Genomic DNA, 27368 nt, shown 5'->3' with positions numbered 1-27368 from the left:
GTAGTAGTAGTGGACAGAGCAGGGAACAGTCTTGATAGGGACGGAGAATATGATGTAGGTGGTGAACTGGTAAATATAGCTATTCAAACTGGTGGCAATAATGTACATTTCGTGCAACTGTTTCAGCGTCATGATCAGCCTCATCTTAATGCGGCTGTTAGATGCGTTAACATGGGGCTGGAGGGAGCACTGACGGCAGACGGCATGGGTCACATTTCAGTGGTGCCAGTTGGGTCTATCAGTAGATGGGGTTTCACTAGGCATGGCCTGCACCTCAATAGGCATGGGAAGGGGAGGCTGGCTAAGCTTATAGGTGACGGTGTAGTGGGTGGTGGTGGGGTCACTCATGGAAAAATTCCTGTAGTAGTTGGTGTTAGAGCTGCAACTTTTTTAGATTGAAGTCAGTTGATAAGTATACCTGATTAAAGGAAGTCCCTCTAACTAAGGGCTCACCTTCTGAGGATGTAAGGTTTCGAAGTAGAGAAGGAATTAGCAAATTTCATCGAAGTATAAGAGGTATTAGAGATAACGTTAGTGAAGTGCTTATACATGTTGACTCTGGAATTATTGGTATATCAGAGCACCACTAAAATAATTTGACAATTAAGAGGCTTCCTTTACCAGGATACAGATTAGCTGGCTGTTTTTCTAGGAGTTACTTGCAGGGTGGGGGAGTGGCTGTGTACATAAAAAACAGTATTCCTTTTTAGTCCATAGACGTATCACGGCGGTGCACTGAACAGATATTTGAATGTTATGCAGGGCCAGTTAAATGTAGTGAAACTAAACTTCTTATTGTTGTTTATAGGTCCCCTAACTCCGACATCAGAGCATTTCTGCTCAAGCTAGAGAGGGTTATTGATTCACTTTGTAGGAAGCACCAGAAATTACTTATATATGGTGACTTCAATATTAATTTTGTATGTGATGGTGTAAGAAAAAGGATATTGGTAGGTCTCCTAAATTCATATGATCTGATGCAGACTGTGTTTTTTCCAACTAGGGTACAGCGGAACAGTAGCACAGCCATAGACAATATTTTTATTCATTCTTCATTACTAGATGGGCATTCTGTTAGTAAAAGCGTGAATGGCCTTTCAGACCATGATGTACAAATTTTAACACTAAAAGGCTTTTTTACTCAAACCAATGTCATATTTAATTTCAAAATATGTAGGAAAGTTAATCCAACAGCAATAGAGAGTTTTTTTATACCTTGTCAAGGAACAAGAGTGGCAGGATGTTTACAGTGGCGATAACATACATGATAAATACAATGCTTTCCTTAACGCATTTCTCATGCTCTTCGAGAGTTGCTTTCCATTAGAACGTTCTATATGGGGTACAGGCAGTAATAGGCAGCCCAGGTGGCTGACTAGTGGGATAAGGATATCTTGTAGAACAAAGCGGGAGTTATATCAAAATGTTAGAAGTAGTCATAATCAAGCTACAGTAGCCCATTACAAACAGTACTATAAGGTGCTTAAAAATATTAGTAGGAAGGCAAAGAGTATGTGGTATACAAATAGAATAGCTGATTCACTTGATAAAATCAATACCATATGGTCAGTTATGAAGGAAGTGTCTGGTCAGCAGCACAAGGTCGACGATATAAAGTCAGTTCGTAGTAAAAATACTTCTGTTACTCATAAATTAGATACATGTACAGTATTTAACAATCATCTGAGCATTGCTGATGAATTTTAAAAATTTAGTTTCTACAGGAAATCATACAACTCCCTTGGCAAATGCCTTTCCCAGATTGATGTCTAAAATACTCTTCTGTGATGCAGACAAGGAGAAGAATAAGTCAATAATTAAATCACTGAAGACTAAGGACTCTCATGGATATGATGGAGTGCCTAGCAGAATATTAAACTGCTGTGCTGTACATGTTAGCCCTGTATTTAGCCATATTTGTAATTTTTCCTTTAAGAATGGTCAGTTTCCTGAACGATTAAAGTACTCAGTAGTAAAGCCGCTTCATAAAAATGGAGAATGGGATAATGTAGACAATTTTACACCTATTTCTATGCCATCAGTGTTTGCTAAAGTATTGAAAACGCTGTATATGTGAGGGTAATTGATCATTTTATATCACACCATTTGCTTTCAAATGTACAAGTCGTTTTAGAAGTCGTTTTACAACTGAAAATGCTATATTCTCCTTTCTCTGTGAGGTACTGGAAGGGTTAAACAAAATGTTTCCAACGCTAGGCGTATTTTTTGATTTAACTAAGGCATTTGATTGTGTTTATCAGAAAATATTGCTCCAGAAGTTGGACCATAACGGAATACGGGGAGTAGCTCACAATTGGTTCACCTCTTACTTTAGCAACACACAGAAAAAGGTCATCATTCATAGTGTTGAGAATGACTGTGATGTGGGGTCTGAGGGGGGTACGGTCAGGTGGGTGGGGGTGGAGGGGGGGGTTGCCCCAGGATCAGTCTTGGGGCCACTCCTGTTCCTTATTTATAAAATGATATGCCCTCTAGTATTACATGTATCTCTAAAATATTTCTGTTTGCTGATGACACTAGCTTGGTAGTAAAGATGTTGTGTCCAACACTGATCAAATAGTGCAGTACATGACCAACGTTCATGGCTTGTAGAAAATAAACTAACGCTAAAGCACAGTAAGACTCAATTTTTACAGTTTCTAACACAGAATTCAACAACCTGATGTTTCAATTTCACAGAATGGGCATATGATTAGTGAAACTGAACAGTTCAAATTTCTAGGTGTTCAGATAGATAGTAAACTGCCGTCGAAAGCCCATGTTCAGGATCTTGTTCAAAGACTTAACGCTGCCATTTTTACTATTCGAAAGTTATCTGAAGTGAGTGATCGTTCGACACGAAAATTAGTCTACTTTGCTTATTTTCATTCGCTTATGTCGTATGGTATTATATTTTGGGGTAGCTCTTGCCATTCTAAAATAATACACTCCTGGAAATTGAAATAAGAACACCGTGAATTCATTGTCCCAGGAAGGGGAAACTTTATTGACACATTCCTGGGGTCAGATACATCACATGATCACACTGACAGAACCACAGGCACATAGACACAGGCAACAGAGCATGCACAATGTCGGCACTAGTACAGTGTATATCCACCTTTCGCAGCAATGCAGGCTGCTATTCTCCCATGGAGACGATCCTAGAGATGCTGGATGTAGTCCTGTGGAACGGCTTGCCATGCCATTTCCACCTGGCGCCTCAGTTGGACCAGCGTTCGTGCTGGACGTGCAGACCGCGTGAGACGACGCTTCATCCAGTCCCAAACATGCTCAATGGGGGACAGATCCGGAGATCTTGCTGGCCAGGGTAGTTGACTTACACCTTCTAGAGCATGTTGGGTGGCACGGGATACATGCGGACGTGCATTGTTCTGTTGGAACAGCAAGTTCCCTTGCCGGTCTAGGAATGGTAGAACGATGGGTTCGATGACGGTTTGGATGTACCGTGCACTATTCAGTGTCCCCTCGACGATCACCAGTGGTGTACGGCCAGTGTAGGAGATCGCTCCCCACACCATGATGCCGGGTGTTGGCCCTGTGTGCCTCGGTCGTATGCAGTCCTGATTGTGGCGCTCACCTGCACGGCGCCAAACACGCATACGACCATCATTGGCACCAAGGCAGAAGCGACTCTCATCGCTGAAGACGACACGTCTCCATTCGTCCCTCCATTCACGCCTGTCGCGACACCACTGGAGGCGGGCTGCACGATGTTGGGGCGTGAGCGGAAGACGGCCTAACGGTGTGCGGGACCGTAGCCCAGCTTCATGGAGACGGTTGCGAATGGTCCTCGCCGATACCCCAGGAGCAACAGTGTCCCTAATTTGCTGGGAAGTGGCGGTGCGGTCCCCTACGGCACTGCGTAGGATGCTACGGTCTTGGCGTGCATCCGTGCGTCGCTGCGGTCCGGTCCCAGGTCGACGGGCACGTGCACCTTCCGCCGACCACTGGCGACAACATCGATGTACTGTGGAGACCTCACGCCCCACGTGTTGAGCAATTCGGCGGTACGTCCACCCGGCCTCCCGCATGCCCACTATACGCCCTCGCTCAAAGTCCGTCAACTGCACATACGGTTCACGTCCACGCTGTCGCGGCATGCTACCAGTGTTAAAGACTGCGATGGAGCTCCGTATGCCACGGCAAACTGGCTGACACTGACGGCGGCGGTGCACAAATGCTGCGCAGCTAGCGCCATTCGACGGCCAACACCGCGGTTCCTGGTGTGTCCGCTGTGCCGTGCGTGTGATCATTGCTTGTACAGCCCTCTCGCAGTGTCCGGAGCAAGTATGGTGGGTCTGACACACCGGTGTCAATGTGTTCTTTTTTCCATTTCCAGGAGTGTATTTTGGCTCAGAAACGGGCGGTTCGGGAAATAAGTGGTGTAAGTTCACGAATCTCTTGCCGACCCCTGTTCACAAGTTTAGGTATTTTGACATTGGCCACTCAATATATATATATATATATATATATATATATATATATATATATATAGTGGCCAATGTCAAAATACCTAAACTTGTGAAGAGAGTTTCGTGAACTTATATATATTCTTTCTTGTTAACAATATCAGCTTATTCCCAAGAATAAGCAGCTTTCACTCAGTTAATACTCGGCAGAAATCCAACCTGCATTTGGATCGGACGTCCGTAACTCTTGTGGAGAAAGGTGTGCAGTATACTGCTGCATCCATTTTCAATAAGCTACCACAAGAATTAAAAAAATCTTAGCAGTAATACACGCGCTTTCAAATCGAAACTGAAGAGTTTCCCCATGGGTGTCTCCTATTCTGTTCAGGAGTTCCTTGAAAAATTAAGCTGATTTTTATGTTACATTGTTGACTGCGTTTACTTAAACATATGGCTTGACTTTTTTGGGTTCACAAACATTTTATTTTTATCTATTCTTACTTTTATGTTGTAATTTCATGTACTGACACTTCCATGACCTTGGAGGTTTGCTCCTCAGTTTGGTCCTACGGAACTTGACGTGTAAATAAATAAATAAAAAACATAGCGAATGTCAGTGTAATGTCGTACGCATACACGCTATTGGCGGGAATGTTAATGATTCGAGTTGCCATTCTCTGTGACAGGTACAAAGGTTACCAGATTGCATTAGTGTCGTTCGTGTATTGTGTTGTTACCGAGCCTAATAGTTTATGCAACGGACGAGAATAGCGCCAGCTGTTGAGTGACCACTGTGAAGGATATAGAGATAAAGCGTACTCATGTGAGACAGCTTTATCTGCACCTGACAGAGTTTGAAAGAGACTTCATCGTGGGTCTCCATTTGGGCGGCTATTCAGATTGTGCAATGTACAGATTTTTGCGGCATTCGGATAGGACAGCGGTCCGATGTTGGACTATGGGAAAGTGAAGGCAGGCATTTTCGTCGTGAAGATTCCGGTCGACCACGTCTGAGCACCACCAGGGGAATTGCCGTATTGTGCGCCAAGCACATTGTAACCGAAAACTGCGGAGTCCAATGCCAAGTAATGGACCCCTTACCACTGGTGTATCATCCCACCTGTTGGTCAGAGACTAGCAGCATCTGGACTAGAGAAATGAAGCTTCTGTTAATACCACGGCACAACGGCTGTGGAGTTGTGATGTGACCAGGAAGCATGGTCTGGTGATGTTCAGAGATCAATCACAGTTCTGCACTACCCCAGATGTCCATCCTTGGCGGGTATGGTGGAGACTAAATAATCCCACACATTCTTGGATTTCATGTAAGTCCTGGCACAAATCAGAATCATCACCTTTCTCAATCTTTGGAAGCTGAGGAAGGAGTTCTGTTTTCTCTACTTCATTTTAGGTCACTCAGATCTAGTCATCTGCTAAAGTAGTATCAAGGTAGCATATACCTCTGCAATGCAGACATTTAATACCTAAGTCAAGTGGGTCTTGAGAAACTGCTGGGGCAAACCACAGAGCAAGCAAGGTTGTCCCCTATTTAGACCATCAGTGTAGACTGGCACTTAAATAGTTCTAGCATATAACATTTGCAAATAAGTATTTGGAAAAGACCTGCAGTATTCTCCTTGTATATGTGCAGTCTTAAACTTACTCTGGGTATCCAGTGGGACAGTTAGCTTCACCCTGAATAAGGAATGGAATTCGATCGAGAGAGTCACTTGCTTGGTACAAACCCTATATAGCTTGTGTGTGGGTATTGTAACCTCATTTTACTAATACAGTAAGGAAGCAGAAAATGCAAACAATTGTGAATCATTAAGGAACATGTATCGTTATACCATGAGGAGCTGCAAACATGTGTATAGTGTTGGCTCACCAACCTCAGCACAGAAGATGGCTTTGCAGCTTGTCCAACAGGCACCTGAAACATGCCAAATCCTCACATCAGCCTTTTTATGTGTACAGCTAGCTCTCATTTCAGAGAGCGACTGCGGAGAGACCCCATTCCTTCCAATGATTTGGAGAAACACAGTGGTGTTACTCTGGCTTTATGGTTTGGGAAGCCATTGGGTATGACTTCGGGTCATGGATGGTAGTGACTGAGGGAACTCTGACAGCACAACAGTACGTCTTGACATTCTGCATGCTAACTTGTTACCTCTCATGTGAGTAAGGTGGTGGCATATTTCAACAGGACAATGCTCGTCCACACATTGCACGTGTCTCTGTGAACTTCCAGCCTGAAGCTGAGACACTCCTGTGGCCAGCAAGATCCCCAGACCTGACCCAGATAGAACAAATGTGGGACCAGTGCTATCTCACTGCCAGTACACAGGATATCAAATGGGATCATATTTCAAGTTCTTTACAATTGAGACTCGATTTTGTGATCACTGAAATAACATAACATATCCTCTCAACCTGCAAAGTTTCGGTTCTTTCCGTTCTCCTCCTCTCGGTGTTCCCTTTTTTGTCAGGCAATACAGTATTACAAATAAGTGCTGTCTGTTTTCAAAACTTCATTTTTATATTTTTGGTTATCCGTTCTTGCTTACTAGGCAGCTATGTTGACCACCACAGCATTATGGTCAACATAGCTGCACGAACTACCCAAGACCCGGGTTCGAGTCCCGCCTGCAGCACAAATTTTAATTCATTTCTTCAGCTTCCAAGGTTATCGTAGATAAATTAGAGACTTAAATGTCTCAGGGAAAATTTAATTTGCCACCTTTGCTGTAATGATGGACTGTATATCAAAGAAGACAAATACCACCATTTGAATATGGATTTGATCCAAAAAATTCAGCCCAAATAACGTCGTCGATTCGATCTTTCTTAATTGCAGTAATTTTCTTAGTTTTCGATAAAATTTAACTTGAACTTCCAGTGAATCATTCTTCGTTCATGAGGAAGACTGTGATTTTCACTGAATAGGTTGGCGATTGATGCTTGTAGGGAATGGAAAGCTCAAAATCTCATTAACTATAACACCTACTAGTACACGACAACACCTGGCAAGTCTCAAATATATATGCACGTCGACTGACACCGAGTTGAAACTGTGACAACGAAAGGAGACAATTCAGGACTGAAAAAAAGCTACAGTAGGGCCGTGTCTGTATTTTACAGTGTTTGCACAGTTATATCGGTCTCGTAAACTGACATACGGCCGCGAGAGCGGTGTGCTGACCACATGCCCCTCAATCTCCGCTTCCAGTGACGCCTGTGGGCTGAGGATGACACGGTGGCCGGTCGGTACCGTTGGACATTTCCAAGGCATATTCAGACGGAGTTAGTTAGTTTGCATGGTTGGATGCAGTGTTCCTTCGGACATGCCTTACTATTTCGTGCCAAAGCAAGGCAACCGGATGAACAGAACAATGTCTCTCTCTGTGCGGAAATCATACGATTTGAATGCGAGCAGTATGAGGCACAGACACTAGGACGTACGGAAGATTGAATAGGTCCTGGAGGCGTGCTTAGATGTACAAGGGGGTTAAGGCAATCGTTAGCGTAAAGCAGGAATCCGGGATCAAATCCCGGTCCAGCACAAATTTTCATATGTTACTAGTAAATCGTATAGCTGATCTATAATTGTATCCGCAATTTACGAATGCATTACATAAAAAAATCTTTTGTTGCGTCTCTGACTTGAAAGGTCCCGTTGAGGTTTGAAATTACTTCACATGTGACCTCTTTCAATGTTTATTCGGCTCTGCTATACTTCCAGTCTCTCCTTCAACTCTGATTGTGACTGCCCTAGTTTCGCCACGATATCTGTCTTCTCGGAAATTTTTGTCTCATGTTTTTCCGGAAGTACCTAGGCAAATTAGGAAAAATGGGGATATAATTGATAAAATTTTTAAGTCAAGGGAAAACACTCACTGGAGATGTAGTGGAGCGTGAGCATACCCCCTTCACCTCCACTTAATTCAATTTTTTTTGCCTTTTTTCAATGTTTATTTTAAAAATGGTTAATTTTCTAAGAGATATATTATGACAAGAAATATTTCTTGTGGAATTTTGCTCAAAGTAGGTCATATGCATGTTTTAAGCAAGATAACCAGTTCTCGACATTCTGTGTGGAAGATTAAAAATCCGTTACCCCATGAGTTTCGCATAATTTTCAACTTCGATTTTAATTCAGCGAATCTTTCCTCTATTTCTCTACATCTGCTCCTCTTTTATACATAAAGCAACATATACAAGTAGCACAGAAATGTCAGTACCAAAACTGAAGGTGAAACATGAGAGAGAGAGAAAGAGAATAAAAGAGACAGAGAGGGAGAGGGAGAGGGCAAGGGAGAGGGAGAGGGAGAGGGACGGGGAGGGGGAGGGGTAGTGGGAGAGGGAGCGGGAGAGGGAGAAAGGGAGGGGGGAGAGAGGGAGGGGGGAGGGAGGGAGGGAGGTAGTGAGATGGGAGGGAGGGATAGGGAGAGAGTGAAATTCCTTTTAAAACGGAGGTTTATTGATTCTAACACTTCTGCTATACAGTTTTTTGTTCAGTGTCACATACATCAATATATATATCGAAAGTGAGAATTAAGAATCAAGTAGAAGTAGTCGGCAATTACTGTCTTTAGAATACATATACAATCATCATATGTACAACATCCAGATCAATGAATCAATATTAATTTCTGTTCTACTTTTCAGTCTCTTCTACGAGGAGTAGTCTATTGCCAAGTCATTTGGGAGTACAGCGGGAGGCTTCCCAGTTGGGAAGCCTTACAACCAAGGGAATCTCTCGAAAACCTTGGTTGGAACTAGGGAATTGGAACAATTTTTAATTCATTTATGGGGCGATGCCGTCTATTGGTTACATTAAAATTAGAAGAGGAGCAACTGTGTGTATGTGTGTGTGTAAACATGAGTGGGTAAGTGCAACACAAAAGCGATTTTTTCTTTTTATTTTTACATCCTTGATTTCCTACTCATTAGGGCAAGATGGGCCGTTGTAGAACCTTGTTGCTTTCAGCCAAAGATCCCAGTAGACTGAAGGTGGGATGGAGGGAATCCCAACTGTAATTTTTTTGCGTTTGCGACCGAGGGGAGGAATATGCTACAATGGACATATCCATGTACCAAGTAGCAGTGATATGTTTAAGTGTAATGAACAAAGTACGACAACACATTTCCTTGGTATGAAGTTCCATATTATTTAGTTTGACTGACAGTTAACAGTGATGTTGCACTGGAATATTCTTGGCTGAAAGTCTGTCACTGACGTTTGAAGACTTTAGTTTTACTGACAGTGAACGGTGACGTTGCTCTGGAGTATTCTTGGCTGGAAGTTTGTCACTGACATTTAAAGACCAGTGAGATGATTGACGATGTGGTCCAGTGAGACTTCAGCTCGAGGACGGCTGAGACAAGGTCCAGCAAGGCGAGGACTCGAGGACGGCAGAGTTGGAGTCCCGCGAGGCGAGAGCTCGAGCGTGAACTCCGATTGGTGGGGTGCTAGTTGCGGCCGGCGTAAACCCGATGTATGCCCTGGCTACAGAGTGGCCGGGCAGCACCCTAAAGACCAGCTCAGCGTAAGGATATGAGCGCTTCTCTCAGCAGGCACGTGAATTCACGGAAGGGGAATGATGCCTGACTTGCGGCGCTGTTTAGTGCAATAAGGGCGCCGCTATCGACGAAGCTGGCGCTACGTTGTATTGCGGCGGCTCCTGCAGATTACAACTCATGTGTGATGAAACGTGACACATTCCTCTAAACCAACGAAGATGTATCTGATGTACTCCATTCCCCTGTCGCATCTTGGGTGTAAAATCGATACTTACGTTTCATAACTAAGTTGACGATAGGTGTTTGTGAGACACTGCGATCCCCTTTGTATACATGTGGTTGACAGATGTGCTGTTTACAGAGTTAGTGGCGGCATGACTTGTAATTTCACATGTCGGGCGCTGCTGCTATACGTTTATGTTTCCTTGTAAGATCATTTTATATAGGACTGATGTCTCCTGAATATGGGCTCAAAAAAAAAATGGTTCAAATGGTTCTGAGCACTGTGGGACTCAACTGCTGAGGTCATTAGTCCCCTAGAACTTAGAACTAGTTAAACCTAACTAACCTAAGGACATCACACACATCCATGCCCGAGGCAGGATTCGAACCTGCGACCGTAGCGGTCTCGCGGTTCCAGACTGCAGCGCCAGAACCGCGCGGCCACTTCGGCCGGCAATATGGGCTCCATGACACATTTTTTGATTTGACAATTTGCTCTCCTGCTCTCGTAGACTCTGTCGACTGGGAAGTGACAGACGACCTCGACTCAAATGACCACATTTCTATTACTGTCCGCCTTTTACAATGAGTCTATTCTGAGGGAACACCATCCAAGTGGCTGTTATTCAAGGTGAACTTGACGCTTTATAACCAGCTTGCTGTGCTTGAGCACAGCGACAGAGTCCACGGCGGAGGTTCGAGTCCTCCCTCGGGCATCGGTATGTGTGTTTGTCCTTAGGATAATTTAGGTTAAGTAGTGTGTAAGCTTAGGGACTGATGACCTTAGCAGTTAAGTCCCATAAGATTTATTTAAAAAAAAAGAAAAGAAAAGAGTCCACGACTGATGTAATCCACGCTGCCGCTGATGCATCTATACCTAAATTGTCAGTCCGTCACAACCTGTTGTGGTGGAATGATCAGAGTCGTTGCGCTGTACGCGACAGGCGGGCAGCGCTGCACAGGTTCTGGCATAGTCCAACTGCAGAGAACCTTCGAGCCTTTTTCTTAGTGAGAACCAAAGCCCGACACACGCTGATGGAGAGCAAGAAGCAATCATAGCGCGAGTTTCTGAAGTCCATAAATCGGTCAACTTCCGCCACTGCAGTATGGGAATCTGTAAGGAAGATATTTGGGAAAAGGATGTCCTGTCCATTAATCAATTAATCAAAATGACAGTCACAGTCCCATTATTTATTTTGTTGCCAACCGGTTTCAACCCACGATGGGGTCATCTTCAGGGCAATTTACACCATTTGGTCGCTCGCTGGAGTCGTCACCCTGCCTGTGCACGGTTGGTAACTATGGTATAGTGTAAACTGCCCTGAAGATGACCCCATCGTGGGTTGAAACCGGTTGACAACAAAATAAATAATGCGATTTTGACTGTCATTTTGATTAATTGATTATAAGTAAACCAATCGCTGCTATCTCCACGCAACTATGTTGTCTAAAAATTCCTGTCCATTAGTTGTCATAAAGGACAATGGAGTCATGAAAGAAATGCCTGCCGATATCACTAACACCATGGCGCGGTACTTTCACGATGTAATATCGTCCATTAGTCCAGTTTTAGGTTTCCACGCCTGTCGCGAAGTTGGGGAGAGGAGACGTCTTGCTTTCACCTGCAAGAATGATGAGGCCTATAACCTCTCGTTCTCCATGTGAGAATTGGGCACAGCATTAGCTGCAGCCCGCGAGGCAGCTTCCGGGCCAGACTTTGTAAATTATGGTATGTTATGGCACCTTAACGCTGCATCCAAAGATATCTTACTTGCTTTCTTTAATAAGTTATGGAGAGATGGAGAATATCCTTACCCCTTGGAGGGAATCAGTAATGGTCCCCATTCTTAAACCAGGGAAGGATTGCACACTCCCAGACAGCTATTGGAATGTCGCTCTTGCAAGCTGTGTAGGAATGAAATAAGAGTGGGTGATCAACTCCCGCCTAGTCTGGACTCTGGAATTTCGAAATCTCCTCAGTCGTTTCCAGTGTGAATTTAGAAGATATCATTTCATTCTTAATAACCTCACCCTACTAGAGGCGGCTATACAGGAGGCGTTCCTACGGAAACAGCATTTAATGTCCATATTTTTGACACTGAAAAGACATACGACGCTACATGGAGACACAATATACTTTATTAGCAACATGAATGGGGCTTTCGTGGCGGCCTTCCCATTCTGCTGCCCCCTGAAGGTCTGGGAGTTAGAATAGGCCTGAGGTACTCCTGCCTGTCGTACGAGGCGACTAGAAGGAGTGTCACATGTTTCGGCCTTTATGTGATGGTCCCTCCTGGGTACGTTTTCCTCCATCCTCTGTGCAGTATCGCTTTCTGCGCTGTCGACGATAATGGACTTACTGGGTCGTTTGCGCCTGATATCCAGCACGGTAGCCAGTTCGCTGTGGCGCGGCCACCATGTAGCCGGTTCGTTGTAGCCCCCTAACGCACAGGGATCGCTCTGCTGATGCCTACGTATGCAGAGAGCATCATTCGCCTTGCTTGCCAGTTTGCAGGATTCTCCAGAAGGAGAGAAAAATAATGGAATACAAGACCGTGGAACGACTGACCTACACTGAGGCTAAGAGAAAATATATGAGGCTACATCCTGTGCACATGACGTCAGCCTACGCCGCCGCTACGACAGCGGTTCTACCATCTTGTGTTCCGCCACGTACAGTTGGCTCTCAGAGCCGTCAGACTCCACCTGCCCCCTTGATGGTGGGGGGCACTTCCCTCCCTCCTCCTGCAAATTCTACTACATGAGCAACAACCCCCTCCCCACCCAACCATCGGGGTCGTCAGTCCCCACTTCTCAGCTGGAGAAGCGTAAGTCTTCTTCGGCTCCTCTCGCCAGGAAGGGATCTCTTGTGTCATTCCCTTCCCAGGTTCCTACCAGTGGCAAAGCTGACACCTTCCAGTGGCTGAAGCATCCATAGGTAGCTGGTCGTAGGGCTTCACGTTCTTCTTAGTCCCTGAGACTGAATCACTGAAGCCCTCCCAGCTGGAGAAACCCAAGGAGCAAGGAGAGAAACCTAAAAAGAAAAAGATCCCCTAGAATAAAGGCACTGCGGTGACACCCACGCCACCACTACCTACAAGCTCTGTGTCTGAGGATGAGGTGGAGATTCTGGCGTCCACTGAGGACCTAGATGTCGTTGGGCCCTCAGACACAATGGATGTAGATCGCATAGGTACCCATCTGGTAGCAGTAGATGACCCTGAGGCGTAGACTGCCTCATTGTTTCATACCTTCTCAATCTCACGATCACGTAACGCTCCAATGGAATTGCGGCAGTTTTTTCCACCACCTGGCTGAGCTACAGCAACTGTTAAGCTTTACACCTGCTTTCAGCACTGCCCTCAGGAAATCTGGATCCCAGCAATGTGGGCCCCTGCCCTCCACGGCTATAAGGGATATTGCAGGAACCGTAGAGACTATAATACAGTGTCAGGTGCAGTTTGTGTTTATGTCCTGAACTCTGTATTTAATGAATCTGTGCACCTTCAAACCCCTCTTGAGGCTGTGGCTGTCAGGGTAAGGACAACGCAGGACATAACTGTCTGCGATGTATATCTTCCTTCAGATGGTGCAGTACCCCTGAAGATATTGGCTGCACATTGATCAACTCCCTGAACCTTTCCCACTTTTGGGAGATTTTAACGCGCATAACCACTTGTGGGATGGCGTCAAGCATACTGGCTGAGGTAGGCATGTCGAATTTTACTGTCACAACTCGACCTCTGCCTCTTAAATACAGGTGCCCCCACACATTTCAGTGTCGCACATGGCACATATTCGGCCATTGATATCTCGGTTTGCAGTCCTGGCCTTCTCCCATCTATCTGCTGGAGAGCACATGACGACCTGTGTGGTAGTGACCACTTCCCCATCTTCCTGTCACTGCCCCGGCGTCATGCCCACGGACGCCTACCCAGATGGGCTTTAAACAAGGCAGACTGGGAAACCTTCACCTCTACTGTCACCGCTGAATCTGCCCCACATCGTGCCATAGTCATTGTCGTTGAGCAAGTCACTACAAATATCGTTTCTTTGGCGGAAAACGCGATCCCTCGTTCTTTCGGGGGCCCCCGGCGAAAGACAGTCCCTTCGCGGTCGCCGGAGGTAGCTGAGGTAATTAAAGAGCGTCACAATCTCTACAGCGACCCTTCGCTAGAGCATCTAATAGCCTTTAAGTAGCTCCATGCCCGCGTTCGCCAGCTTATAAAACGACAGAAACAGGAGTGTTGGGAGAGGTACGTGTCGACCTTTGGGTGTCATACATCAGCTTCCAAAGTCTAGACGAATATCAGGTGTCTGTTTGGGTAACAGACCCAAACAGATGTCCCTGGCATTAACATCAATGGAGTCTTATCTACCGATGCACTATGCTCGAGCCTCTGTGTTGGAGAACTACCCCCCAACCTTTCGTCCCCTCAAACAGCGGATGGAAAGGAAAGTCCTCTCGTTCACTACATACCACAGTCAACCCTATAACGTCCCATTTACAGAGTAAGAGCTCCTCAACAGCCTTGCACATTGCCGCAACACAGTTCCTGGGCCAGATCGGATCCACAGTCAGATGATTAAACATCTCTTGTCTGACTGCAAGCGACATCTCCTTGTCACCTTCTACCAGATCTGGTGCGATGATGTCTTTCCATTGCAATGGCGGGAGAGCACCACAATTTTGGTTCTCAGACACAGTCAAAAACCGCTTGATGTTGATAGCTACTGGCCCATCAGCCTCACCAATTTTCTTTGCGAGCTGCTGGAATGTATGGTGTGTCAGCGGTTGGGTTGGGTCCTGGAGCCACGTGGCCTACTGGCTCCATATCAGGGCAGCCCCCGCCACGGTCGTTCTACCACTGATAAGCTTGTGTCCCTCGACTCTGCCATCCAAACAGCCTTTTCCAGATGCCAACATCTGATTGCCGTCTTTTTCGATTTACGAAAAGCATATGATACGACCTGGCGGCATCATATCCTTGCCATATTTTATGATTGGAGTCTTCGAGGCCCACTCCATGTTTTTATCCAAAATTTCCTGCCACTTCGTGCTTCCTGTGTCCAAGTTGGTGCCTCCAGTAGTTCGCCCATATACAGGAGAATGGGGTCCCGCAGGGCTCTGTACTGAGTTTATCTCTATTTTTAGTGGCCATTGATGGTCTAGCAACAGCTGTAGGGCCGTCCATCTCACCTTCTCCGCATGCAGACGCCTTCTGCATTTCGTACTGCTGCAGCAGTTATGGTGTTGCTGAGCAGCGCCTACAGGGAGCCGTCCACAAGGCGCAATGTGGGCTCTAGCCCACGGTTCCAGTTTTCGGTCGCAAAGTCGTGTATTATGCACATCTGCCGGCGTCGTACCATTCATCCAGAACCAGAACTTTACTTTAATGATGACCCACTCACTGTAGTGGAGACATATCTATTCTTAGGACTGGTTTTCGATGCCCGATTGGTTTGCCTAGTTTACCTTCGTTAGCTTAAGCGGAAGTGCTGGCAGCACCTCAGTGGCCTCAGCTGCCTGAGCAACACAAACTGGGGTGCAGATTGCTCTACGCTGCTGCAGCTCTACAGAGCCCTTGTTCAATTCCGCCTTGACTATGGGAGTCTGATTTATGGTTCGGCGGCACCCTCAATGTTGAATTTACTCAACCCAGTGCACCACTGTGGTGTTGCCTAGCAAGGGGAGCTCTTAGAACGAGTCTGGTGACCAGTGTCCTGGTGGATGCCAGAGTACCTACATTAAACGTTAGGCGTGCACAACTGCTCGCCAGTTATGTTGCACACCTTCATAGTTCTCCTGCACATCCGAATTACCATCTCCTTTTCCTAACCAAGGCGGTTTACCTCCCTCATTGGCGGCCCAGGTCAGGGCTTACGATTGCAGTTCGCGTCCGGTACCTTCTGTCTTAACTGGAGTCCTTCTCATTACCAGCTCTTCTCGAAGTCCATTCAAGTACACCTCCATGGTGTACACCTGGGCCGCAGATTCGTCTGGACCTTTTAGATGGCCCTAAGGACTCAGTTATCCCTGCAGCTCTCCACTATCACTTCCTCTCGATTCTCATGTACTGGGGCCATGAACTGGTCACGTACGCTTTGTGTATGTTCATGGAGGACATATTGGACAGCACTCCTTGCCAGATGGCTGCATTGTTTTCACTGCAGAGCTGGCGGCCATATCTCTTGTTTCGCCGGCCGAAGTGGCCGTGCGGTTAAAGGCGCTGCAGTCTGGAACCGCGAGACCGCTACGGTCGCAGGTTCGAATCCTGCCTCGGGCATGGATGTTTGTGATGTCCTTAGGTTAGTTAGGTTTAACTAGTTCTAAGTTCTAGGGGACTAATGACCTCAGCAGTTGAGTCCCATAGTGCTCAGAGCCATTTGAACCATTTTTTATCTCTTGTTTTGAGCACATCCGCTCATGCCCTGTGTGTCATTTCTCCTGTGTACTGACTCCTTGAGCAGCCTACAAGCTATCGACAAGTGCTACCCTCGCCATCTCTTGGTAGCGTCCATTCAGGAGTCCATCTATGCCCTGGAACAGCCCCGTCGTTCCGTGGTGTTTGTGGGGAGCCCAGTACACATCTGAATCCCAGGCAACGAACTTAGTGACAGGCTGGCCAAACAGGCTTCTTGGTATCCGCTTCTGGAGATGGGCATCTCGAAACTGACCTGCGTTCTGTCTTACGCCACAGGGTTCTTCAGCTTTGGGAGATGGAATGGTATAACAGTACGCACAACAAACTGCGTGTCGTTAAGGAGACTAGGAATGTGTTGAAGTCTTCCACGCGGTCCTCTCGCAGGAATCAGTTGTCGTCTGCCGGCTCCGCATTGGCCATACGTGGCTAACGGATGGTTACCTCCTCCATCGCGAAGACCCACCTAGGTGTCGCCGTGGCTCACAACTGACGGTCGTCCATCTCCCGCTGGACTGCCCACTTTTAGCCGCTCTGTGGCGGACTTTAAACTTTTCCAGCACCCTACCTTCGGTGTTGGGTGACAATACCTCAACAGCAGCTTTAGTTTTGCGTTTTATTCGTGAGGATGGGTTTTATCATTTGATCTAAGTTTTAGCGTGTGTTCTTTGTCCCTCTGTGTCCTCCACCCTAGTGCTTTTAGGGTGGAGGTTTTAATGTGTTGCAGAGTGGCTGGTTTCTCCCTTTTATTCTCATGGTCAGCCCGCCATGGTAATCTGATCTCTTGCTTTGATCTCTTCTACATGTTTCTTGCGTTTCTCTGTGGTTTTCTTGTCCGATTTTGTCCATTTTAGTGTTTGTTGCCCTTCTGTCATTCTTGTGGTTTTCTCCTTTCTTCCAGCTGTGTTTTGTATGTCTTGATTATTATACAACAACCCTTGTGGAATTATTTTAATAGGAACGATGGACCGATGACCTAGCAGTTTGGTCCCTCCCTCCATATTTTAAACCAACCAACCAACCAACCAACCTGTGCAGTTCTCATTATTTGTGGATGATTTTTCTATTTTCTGTTCCACTTCTAGTCCCACATCTTCCTCTCGTAAGTTACAGTTAACAATTAAGCGACTAGAAGAATGGTCTGCTCGAACAGGCTTTAATTTTTCACCAGAGAAAACAGTATTTATTGATTTTAATCGTGATCGCTCTCTTTTTACTCCTCCGTAACTATTGCTGTGGGATAATGTTTTACATTTTAAGGAAACAGTATGGCGAACAGTGGGAAGAATAGGAGGGGGGGGGGGTGAGTATAAAAATATAATATATAATGGAAACTGATCAATAATTGCTGATTCAATAATAAAAATAATCAGAAAGAAATCGGAAGGTACACACATCATGAGTGAACTGTAGCTGGCACTAATATCAACAGACCTTTGAAGTAAATACATATCTGGATTAACATTCGTAAATTTACACACTTCTTTTTCCTGTTACCGCTATTGTGCATAGAGATTGGTACGACAGTACTGGTTCCGGGTCGCCCCTCCTCTGCTCTCGCAAATTCCTCTTGTCAGCTTCGATCCTCTTGGTGCAGTATTCTAAGCGCGGGCGAAATGACGAACAGATGTGTTTATTAATAGATTCCGTCTCCCTAATAACTTTTATAACACTTCTTTAATGTGCGGTTAGAATACACAGTTTCTGAACAATGTTAATGCGGCAGAAGTCTTCATACGTCTGCCCGCTACCACTTACGGAGACAAACAAGTGAAGATACAGATATTAATGAATTGAAGGGCGTATCTCTACTGGTTTTGTTCGTATGGCAAGATTATCGCTGGAACAAAAAACTGATTATTTATATATACATATATTATATGTATAAAAAGAAAGGAACGAGAGGAATAATAATAATAATAATGATATGATCCATTTCAATTACCCTCCACTGTGCACTGACGTCATACGGAGGTGCCCAGTGTCTGGGCTTATTCCCCTTTTTGAGGGTTGATAACCCTGGCAGGTATGGGCATAGCCTTTATTTTTCGGCCATTGGAGTTATTCTATATGTTTATCGGTTTGTATGGGCATGTCAGCTTCCCTTAACACATACATACATAAGTTTTCTTTCGTAACAAAGTGCTTGTTGTAACCGCATAGTTTCGTTACTGTCAGTCAATATGGTGTTTAGCTTGCGAAGCATGCGTGCGCAGCTCGACGTCTGTTACTGTCCCAACTCGCATTTACATGTTTAATACAAATTCAGACTGTCTGTGTTGAGCTTTCATAGTAGCCTTCACTGCACAAATACGTGAAGCTCCTGACCAGTGGCGTGATTCTTTGTGAAATCTTCGATGCGGTGACAACTGGTTTCCATATCAACTGCCCGAGGAATTTATTTCATCTCCCTTATTCAGTGGGGACACCAGCCGAGCATCCGACGTCTGTCGACAAATTGCCGCTTTTACGACGTAGTCGAGCACAGAAAATTCACGTTTTTACAACTTTGTTGAGCACAGAAAATTCATATTACACAACATATTGTCATCTTTAGTTTATCACGCGCACACCCAAGTATCTCACACGCACACTTAACACTTTGCAGGCAGGTTTCGTATGTTTTTGCGCTTTGTTTTTGAGCGTCTTTCATCCCGTTGCATTACACAAAGTTTCTGTAGTGTCCTTTCCACATACTATATATATATATATATATATATATATATATATATATATATATAAAATGTAATTACAAAAATAAACATATCCTCTTCATTTGCTGACATGCCATTATTCGTTGCTTATATACATTATAGTCTGACTGTCATTTGGTTTTAGTACATTTTGTTAAATTATAATTTCGTTACGTTGTTCAGTTCCATTTATATGAGTACACTTTTTATTCTCATTTGATTTCACATTGTTTACATAACATTCATACAATAATAGATTCTGTTTTCCTTTATGACATAAACTGACTTACATTTTATTCCAATTGTGAGAAACTTCTTGTCGGAGAATATTTATCAATTTCAAAGAATTAAAGAAGTAAACAATAGTCGCTACAATAGATTCTACGCGCTGCTCAATTAACTACGCGTGGCCTCGCCTCTCTAGTATTCTCCAGAAAGGATCTACACACTACAGGGTTGAGGAAATTTCACGGAAAGGCACTTATGTGCTCAGTTATGTCTCGTTACTGGTCTCAGCTGTGATCCAAAGAACAAAATATTTTGTTGTTTATAAACAAAACTTAAATCCGACGATACCAATCGTATCAAATACTTATTCAGTGTTCAAAGTGCAGCTCAGTATTTACTTATTATGTTCATTGTATGAAGGATAACCATTTCATGAGCTGAGGTATACAGAGTTGTATCATCAGTACTATATGTTATGTACAAGAACCCTAAAACAGTGTCTACGTAAGTAATAAACCTGCAATAAAAGTTCGACGTAAACCAGGTGTTTGACGCTTTCATGGGTAGTCGAAGTTCACAGTAGTTATCATTTACACATTTGACACATAAGAAAAAACACAAACAAAAATTTTCCTTATCAACTAACAACATAAATTATGGAATATGATTTTCCAGCATCCTAAATCTAATATTATTATACATGTATACAATTTAGAGGGTATACAGGTCTTCTTCAATATATAAACGTTCTCGAGTCTTTGTGTGGGTAAAGGCCTTATGTCTTTACCTGTGTTCGTGTGAACCAATCTGTATGCTCCTGGGTAGGGGATTTTAGTAATTATGTATGGTCCGGTGTACAGTAGTTGCTACTTACGGTTCAGTTTTCCAACTTTTGTGGATTTGGGATGCGTTCTAGGTAACACCTTTTATCCTATACAAAATTGTGTTGTACATTTCAGTTTTCTGTCGTAAATTCCTTTCCTGTATTTAGCCCAGGTTTCAGGTTGATTAATGCTTGTCATATTTTATCATCTAGTGATAATTCCGGTATCGGTATCTTGGGCAGAGGTTTTTCCCACTCATCTACTTGTTTGCAATGAAACATCAACTCATTTAGTGTAAATCCAGTTGATGTATGGGGAAGGTTGTTAACAACTTGTAAGAAAAGTGACATATTCAATCCACTTGGATGTTTACGAGATATATAGGTCCTCATAAACCTGTTGAATTCCTTAAACACCCTTACTATGGGGGAAGGTTCAGGATTAAATTTTGATACTAAAATGCATTTGATTTGGTTGGAATCTACAAATTCTTTCCATTTACAACCAACAAAATATAAGGCATTATCTGTTAATATGACTTCTGGTTTTCCTACTCTTGCAAAATAATCATCTTTAATTCGTCTTATAGTTGAACTGGCTGTAACGTTCTGCGCAGCATACAGTTTTACGTATTTTATGAAAATATCATACAGGCCTACTGTATGTTTAACTCCTCCGTTACCTCTGAGGTAGGGTCCAGCCACATCTAACGATACATTTTCTAGAGGTTTCTTAGCCCCAATGGGAAGTAGTTCTACACGTTTGGAGATGTTAGAATGTTTTGCTTTCTGGCAAACAATACAATTTACTACCACCTGTAGTACTCTTCGTCCAAAGTTGGGGAAATAACAATATTTACCTATTTTATCAGTGCATTTTGCAGTGCCATAATGGCCCCAAGTACTGTGACTGTATGAGATAAAATCATCCACATATTCCTCTGGAAAACACAGGCGCCATTGTTCTAGTTCGGCATGATTCCTATGGAACAGAACACCTTTGTGAATAGTGTAAAACCTTTTTAATATTTAATCACCGTTATGAGTAAGTTTTGCTCTTACCTCACTCCAGCGTGTGTCTTCCTGCTGTAATTGTTCCATGTTGTCATAGTACGATCGGAGTGTTTTGTCCTCCATTAACATAGCTCTTATTTCACCTTCCTGCTCTAAAAGATCGCTGAATTCCTCTAAGCCTTGTGATAGTCGAGAAAGAGCATCAGCTATTGTTTTTTGATTTCCTTTTATGTATACTATTTAAAAATCGAATTCTTGAAGACACATACACCATCTGGTTATCCGTCAGCGTAGCAATTTGCAAGTTAACAAAAACGATAGGGACTGATGGTCACAGTATACTTTTGTGAGTTTATCGCAAAGGAAATATTTAATGTTTTTAAAGGACCAAATTACAGCCAAACCCTCCAACTCCGTAACTAAATATGAACGTTCAGCTTCGGATAAGGTGCGACTGGCGAAGCTAATTACTTTAGGGATGAGATTTCCCTATTATTCTATTATTTGAAAAAAGCATTCACTCAGACCCTGAGAAGACGCATCGGTGCATAATCAAAAATCTTTCTTCATGTCTGGTTGAGATAAAATATTAGCATTTAATAAGGCTTGTTCGATGTTCTCGAAATCGGCTTGACATTGCTTGTCCTATAACCGAGGTCTGTTTTTCCGGAGAAAATTGAGTAAAGCATCACTGTTAATAAGTTGATTGGGGATGAATTTCCTGAAAATTGACACTAGGCCTAAGTATGTCTTTAATTGTCTCTTGTTCTGAGGAACAGAGCAGTTCCTAATGGCATCAAGCTTTTTTTAGGATCAGGCAGTATGCTTTCCGAAGAGATTATGTGTCCTAAAAATTTTACCCTTTCTTGTCAGAAATTAGATTTCTTGAGATTTGTTATTACTCCATATTCGGAAAAGCGGCTCAATTCTTGTTCATTTAATCTTAAATGCTCTACCCAAGTGGGTGTAGCGACTAAAAGGTCGTCCACGTATACTGTTACTGTTGTGGATTGGCAGGAGAGCCAACCCAGGAATACTAGAGGAAGCCGAAAGGCACGTGTTTTAGCTCACGCAGGCTGGCGTGAGGTCTGGAACAGGACAAAGAAATTAGAACTTAGAAAAAAGGGACGTAGCTGGTGGAATACTTAACTTTAATCCATTAATGGTGAACGTCGCTCTTGACGATACATTAATCACAAGATCAATAGCAACTGATAATGGCGCCTTGCTAGGTCGTAGCTGAAGGCTATGCTAACTATCGTCTCGGCAAATGACAGCGTATTTTGTCAGTGAACCATCGCTAGCAAGGTCGGCTGTACAACCGGGGCGAGTGCTAGGAAGTCTCTCTAGACCTGCCGTGTGGCGGCGCTCGGTCTGCAATCACTGATAGTGGCGACACGCGGGTCCGACGTATACTACCGGACCGCGGCCGATTTAAAGGCTACCACCTAGCAAGTGTGGTGTCTGGCGGTGACACCACAGTTACCTTACTCAAAAGTGCCGGAGCACTCTGTCAAGTGGAGAGATCAATACATCTGCACTAACGTTCAATTCAAAAGGTAATCGCAGTGGTTAGGACACTGGAGGGAGGACGACAGTTCAATCCCGCGTCCGGCCATCCTGATTTAGGATTTTTGTAATTTCCCTAAATCGCTTTCGGGAAATGGCGGAATGGTTCCTTTGACAGGACACGGCCGACTTCCTTCCCCATCCTTCCCTAATCCGATGAGACCGATGACCTTGCTGTTTGGTCTCTTCCCCCAAAGCAACACAACCCCAAACGGTAATACTTGAAATTCGAAGCTTCTGCCCACACATACGAAGGCGGTATACTTCCGACTTTCTTCATGTAGATTTATTTGCCAATATGAAGACCGGAGGTTGATTATAGTAAGAAATTTAGCATTATGGATTTCCATAAGCTGTTCCTCTAAACTGTCTGGACGTGTTCGGAGTGGTACAATAATCTTGTTAATGTTACGTGTGTCGAGGACTAAGAGCGCCTTGCCATCTGGCTTACTCACGCTCAAAACAGGACTACAATAAGCGGAAAATGATGGTTGTATTATGCACCATTCAAGCATCCTGTTAATCTCTTTCCTTACTGCTTCCGTCTTTGTCCATGATATAGGGTATGAGGTAGAACAAGAAGAGGTAGAACAAGAAGTTTCGTGAGGATACACTTCCATTTTGTACATAAATTCCTTAATGATTTCTGGTCTTTTTTCAAATACTTGTATATAAGCAAGAATAAGTTCCCTAAGTTCCGCTTTCTGTTCTTGAGACAAGCACTTTGAGTCACTTAGCTTTGTGCTTATTGTGCCGACGTTTACTGCTTCTGCTGACGACTGCTCGTTATTGTATGTGTGACAAACATAACTATGGGATTTACCAATTGAACTTCAAAGTCGTGAGTAACTTCAGTTTTACATCTGCTAGTACTTCCCCTGATTAGGTCTATTACAAATAATTGGTTATTTACAGTGAAATGATATTGGCCTTTTCCTATATCAGTTTGTACTTCATATGTCCTAAATGTATCCATTCCGATTAAACGTCCGCAGCTCGTGGTCGTGCGGTAGCGCTCTCGCTCCCCACGCCCGGGTTCCCGGGTTCGATTCCCGGCGGGGTCAGAGATTTTCTCTGCCTCGTGATGACTGGGTGTTGTGTGCTGTCCTTAGGTTAGTTAGGTTTAAGTAGTTCTAAGTTCTAGGGGACTGATGACCATAGATGTTAAGTCCCATACTGCTCAGAGCCATTTGAACCATTCTGATTAAATAATCAACTATTAATTTCTCTACTGTCGAAAATTGCATTATACAGAAAACTACCCTAATTGTATGGGAATTAAGGCTTGTGTCTTGACTCCTTTCGATTTCTGACTAGTGGCAGATTGTACCTTGCAATGTTGCACCAGCAGTGTTGGTATACTCCCACGTTTCTTCAACTCTTGAAAGAGTCCCTGTGACATCAAATTAGTCATATCACCTGTGTCAAGCACAATGGGTACAGCAAGGTCAAATATTTTGGATTTAATATTAGTTTGTACCTTGTCCTCTGTCAAGTTTTTCTGCGTAACCTCATTACCTTGATACGTCATCTGGCACATCACTACCACGATCGTTTTGTATAAAGCAAGTGTCGATGAAGCTCGTGCTCCCACTCTCCTCCAAGGTCACAGAACGGGGGCCTACCGTGACCGGTTCAAGTTTTCCGACGTCGCGGTGGCATCGGTCTCTGAGTTATGCTAACTTCCATTATGTGGACTGTTGGTGTTTATTACGCCAGTTAGTATTCTGTGAGGCACTCGACTGAAATTCTCTTTGCCTCTGCGCGTTATTCGGCATATGTGTGTTGCTTTGCTGCTCGAACTCGTTGTCTGTGGATTATTCGGTTGTCTGTTGTTGTATCTGCGTTTCCCAAGCATCGCCTGATTATTGCCGGTAGCTTGTGTTGTACATATTGTACTGGCTGGCCACACGCTACTCGCCCATTATAGTTGTTTTTGACAAATTATTGCCTATTTGTTTTATATTCGCCTTTGAATTTGTGGAGCCGGCCGGTGTGGCCAAGCGGTTCTAGGCGCTTCAGTCTGGAACCGCGTGACCGCTACGGTCGCAGGTTCGAATCCTGCCTCGGGCATGGATGTGTGTGATGTCCTTCGGTTAGTTAGGTTTAAGTAGTTCTAAGCTCTAGGGGACTGATGGCCTCAGATGTTAAGTCCAATAGTGGTCAGAGCCATTTGCACCATTTTTTGAATTTGAGGCTTTCTCCATTGCCATTGTGATTATCGTTACCATTTCTATAGGTCTGTGTGGGGTAAGGTTGCCATTAATGTTGTACTACGAATCCATTGTTTACTTGTTGGTCTGTAAATCTTCGTGGCGCTATCGGCGTATATAATAAACATGAGATGTACTGGTCTCTCTTCGTATATCAGATCTATTGAGTCCAGTACAGTTATAAAGTATTCGGTGCCGTGTTCCAGGATGATGATGAGTTTCTCCCTAATTTTGGCCGGAAGACGGCGCTTTAAAATTTTCAGCATGTCTACTTGAGATACTGGGTTTGTCCAGTATCTGGTTTTATTCAAATATTTTTCAAAATAGCACCTTAAGCTTCCATACTCGCTACTGAACGGAGCTGGGTTGAATACTTCGCGTCTTAGCCTCTCTTGTACGGCCTCAGATCAATACTTGTCCAGAAGTGCTCTCTAAAACTGTTCATAATAGTGGTAAGTTCCGCCATGTCCGTAGCCCACAGCAGAACGTCACCCTGTGCGTATCCAACAACAAATCTAATTTTTCTGGGCTTCGGTCCAGGCACGACGTAAAACATTCCGAAATGCTCTTATAAAGAAAACAGGGCTGTTCCTTTTCCCGTCAGAGGTAAATATCGGAAATTGCCGATGCCTAAGTAATCCATCTGCAAGTAATGTTGACAAACACGCCGCGCTGTCAGCGACAGGCGTGTTTATGTTATAGTCCGTGAGACGAGTGATTGGTACTGACAGTTCCGGCGGGCAGACGGCGCTGTTGCCGAACGTGGCTCGCAGCACGCGGCGCCCTGTCTGCTACACGCATTCTCTAGCAGCAGAAATGAAAGCGAGACAAAATACAAGTCGTATTGGTACGCGTGAATTTATTTAAAGTTGATGCTTGAAATATACTAACTCGAAAACTGATAAGAGCTATTTAGTACAAGTATCTAAGATGCTGAAACATAATAAAGTTATTTGTTAAACTTCACAACTGAAATGAAAACTATTTTCGCAAGTTGTTGAACATTAGCAGTTTTGGTTTCCATTGTTAAGTATTAGCATTATTAATTTGTTCTACTACAAGCTACAGAATAATTGGTCAGTGTATTAAGAGTTATAATCTGAAGAAAGTACAATATGATGATCTGGTTGTAGATCGATAGCAAACTCCCTCCTTACATTCCTGAATACGTTGTAGTTATTGTAATGGAAAACAACCACTCACATCACTGTCAGAATCTGATTTGACATTGTCTTCCTCAGCACTACTCGAACTATCACTGCTCTCTCCCAGATGTATAATTAAATTTTCGATGCATTCTTCCACAACCCCTTCGGTTTTGGCCGCCTCTCTGATGGCACTTGCAGTGCTGTTTACAATTTTAGCCCACGTCTCGCTTGTCACTTTATTGATAGCTGCTGGAAGGAGAGTTTCCACTTCAGAGATCGTGAATTTTTTATTGTTTGCAGCAATGTAATTTTTTATCTGCGCCCACACTCCTTCAATTGCATTGAAGTGACAGTAATATGGAGGAAGCCGAACGATTTCATGCCCGTGCCTTTTAGCAATCTCGTCAATTAACGAGCAGTTCCGCCTTCCTTAAATCTTCTCTGAAATCTACTTTTCGACGTTTCAACCACTGAATATCGTCTTCTTTTGTTGCCAAGGTTGGTGCCTTATCGTGAACAACGGAATGATAAGGCGCATTGTCCATAACAATCACTGATGGACTTGTCAGACTCGTCATAAGCGATGTCTCGAACCATTCTTGAAATACTACACTGTTCATTTCTTCATGGTAATCTCCCGTCTTTTTTGACCGAAACATTTTCAAGCAGTTTGGCACAAAACCTTTCGATGTTCCTGCATGTAAGATAATAATACGCCCTCCTTTGCCAACAGGCACTGCCATTGTCCCCTCGGGCGTTCCATCATTCCAGCCTCTACGTAAAGAATGGCTGGCATTGACCCAAGTTTCATCTAACCACACTATACTTTCGAATTCCACACCCATGATCCTGCGCAGAAATCTGCACCGCCATGCAACTACATCTGTCCTTTCCATTAATATTTTGCGTCCGTTAAACAGTGAATAGCTGAAGCCTATGTCTTTCAACACTGTACGCAATGAAAATTTGCTCCCTTTAAAAGGATCGTCTTTCTGAAGCGACACCAGTAATTTAGATAGAGTGGGATGTTCCCTTCTCTTATAATAGCTGTATATATGACGACGAATAGCGTCTTTCTGA

The sequence above is a fragment of the Schistocerca nitens genome, chromosome 7 (assembly GCF_023898315.1).
Source record: "Schistocerca nitens isolate TAMUIC-IGC-003100 chromosome 7, iqSchNite1.1, whole genome shotgun sequence".
Taxonomy (NCBI): Eukaryota; Metazoa; Arthropoda; class Insecta; order Orthoptera; family Acrididae; genus Schistocerca; species Schistocerca nitens.
Note: the sequence above shows the minus strand (reverse complement) of the source record.